Genomic DNA, 2,870 nt, shown 5'->3' on the forward strand with positions numbered 1-2,870 from the left:
GTGAGATTTAGTGGTTCGTTTCTTAAATCAGTTAGCCTACTTGGGCTAATATATCATCTGTGGGTCTCTTTGACCTCAGAGGCTCATCCTTTCAAACCATCTTTTTTATTATTGCCAAATAATTTTTATATCAAAGAGCTGTTTTATGGCTGCTTGTTTCTAAACTGTCACTTGGGCTCACTATCCCATTGCAGTTCCCATTATGACCCTAATTCCCTCAATATTTTAATGTTTATTTTACTCAATTCCTTTTCCATGTTTCCCTCATCATGGAGGCCCTGCCTTCTCCTTTTTCTCTACACAAATCTCAACTTTCCTTCCAGATCCTGGTAAAGTTCTTCATTCTGTCTTTTCTGATTATCGTCATCTCCCTTCCCATTTTAGGTCCTCCTCCACAACCCTCTGGTCCTTCCTTCTATAATACTGCTCCTCACTTACTTTGTCCTCCTTGCTCTTTTCCCAATATACAGAGTTTATTTCTTATACTGCGCCTGCATTTATTTGTCCATTTTCCTGAAACTCTCTTACCCTAAAAACTTTCACAGTTGTCATCCTTCTCTCATGCATATCTTTTATTATGTGACCTCTCTCAGAAAGGATTTGCCTGATTGGCATGTTTAAAATAGTTCTTCCAGGGGCGCCTGGGTGGCTCAGTTGATTGTGTGACCAACTCTTGGTTTTGGCCCTAGTCATGATCTCATGGGTGGTGGGATTGAGCCCCACATCAACTCCACACTCAGCAGGGAGTCTGCTTGAGATTCTCTCCCTCTGCCCCTCCCACCACTCGCTCCCAAGCTCTTTCTGTCTTTCTAAAATAAATAAAGAAATCTTTAAAACAGAATAAAATAGAATAGTTCTCCCCAAAGGCTGTCACTCTGCATCCCCTTATTTTGCTTTATTTTTTCCAGTGTTCATAATCTTATCTGATATTTGGTATACCTGTTTATTTGTTCATTTTCTATACCCTCCTCTAGAATATAAGCTTGCCCAGAGCAGAGGACTGGTCTATTCTGTGCCATATATCCAGCACCCAGAACAGTGCCTACCATATAATCGGGGCTCAGTAAACATCTGTTCAATAAAGAGTTGAATAAATCAATAAAACTATCCTTCTGAAATACTGTGTTAATGGTGATTAAAACCAAAACCACTTTTGGTACCTTTCACATGCATTGCTTCATTTGAGCCTCTTTCCCTTTCTCTCTCTGCCTCCCTTCAGAAAGTTTTGTATAGTTGATTATTTTTTTAAAGATTTATTCATTTATTTGTCAGAGAGGGGGAGAGAGAGAGAGAGTGCACAAGCGGCGGAGCGGGGGGGTTGGCAGGCAGAGGGAGAAGCAGGCTCCCTGCTGAGCAAGGAGCCCAATGTGGGACTAGATCCCAGGACCCTGGGATCATTACCTGAGTTGAAGGCAGATGCTTACCAACTGAGGCGCCCAGATATAGTTGATTACTTAGAGATGAACACACTGAACCTCAAAATTATCCTGTGAGGAAATTGCAGTGATAGAGTAGGAATCCATGTCTTTTGACCCTGGACCCTGTATGATTTTCACAATATGCACATACCACCAGATAATATGCAGATTCAGTCTTATAATTATAATACTGACCATTACCTGTTTGGTACTTCCCCATTATTTTAATAGGTACTATTGCTATAACTAAATTCTAAGCTTGATGAAAGAAAAGATCCTATCTTAACATCATAGCAAAAGGCTGTATTTGCTCAAATATTTCCATTGATTTACTCACTTATTGATTTATTTGTTCAGAAGCTTACATCCAGTATTATTGAAAATCTAGTTTAAATATAATATGGTTCTCTGATAATTTATGTTCTACACATTCAAAACTATTTTTAGTCTTTTTAAAATTAAAATATACACATAATGAAATAATAGCAGTGCTTTATGTTCTGTGAACAGCAATAAAAACTTGAAGCTTTCAGTCCTGTGGCATATCTACTCAGTTTGAAGTGAATACTGTTTAAATAAATTAATTGAATAAATACATGATTAAATGAAATTTTGTCATGTCTTTTCTTTCTTTGAGCGACACCCCATGTGCCACAAAATGCTGCTACCTTTCACACATTGGGTGGCCTTCATTTGTATTTGGACATATTTTTTCTCATATAAAGTGTTCTCAAATAGTTGTAAAGCAGTAAGAAGAATAATTTAACATCATGGTAATAATTTATGCTGCACCTTTTAAACAAAGAAAAAGCAGTCTCCCCTCCATTAAGTTGTGTAAGCTATGTATAGGGTTTGCATCAAAATACATGCTTGCACCGAAGCACAACAGAAATAGGGATTGGCCTGTGGAAGATACTTTTATACTCTGCTTTGGGATTGCAAAATCTTGGTCTTGTTGATTCTTACAGTTTCTCTAACTAGCTTTTGCCACGACTGTATTACTTTCTTTTAACAATTCAAGATGTTTTATAACCAGCTTTTCTACAAGGGAAAAATAACTACGCATTTCCTTAATCTTTGATTTCAATTACTAACTTCACTTGAGATATTTTCCACTGAATCAGAAACCTTTTCCCAAATCAATTTTCTCAAGTAACACTGTTTTGCAACCTTTACCCCATATCCTCTTTTATTTCCCTTCACAGCACTTATGTCACCTGATTATATTAAATGCTTTATTTTCTTATTCTCCACCTTCCTCTATTAGAATGATAAGTTTCCTGAAAGCAGGCACATTTCTGCCACTGGTTTTTAAAGATTTATTTTATCCCTATGTCCCTGCACATAGCATGATCAATTAATACTCATTGAATGAATGGATGAATAGATAGATGAATTCATGTTTCAATTTTAATTCACTGTGTCCCAGGAGAAGTATTTGGCATAGAAAAT

This window comes from Halichoerus grypus, chromosome 3 (genome assembly GCF_964656455.1).
Source record: "Halichoerus grypus chromosome 3, mHalGry1.hap1.1, whole genome shotgun sequence".
NCBI classification, from domain to species: Eukaryota; Metazoa; Chordata; class Mammalia; order Carnivora; family Phocidae; genus Halichoerus; species Halichoerus grypus.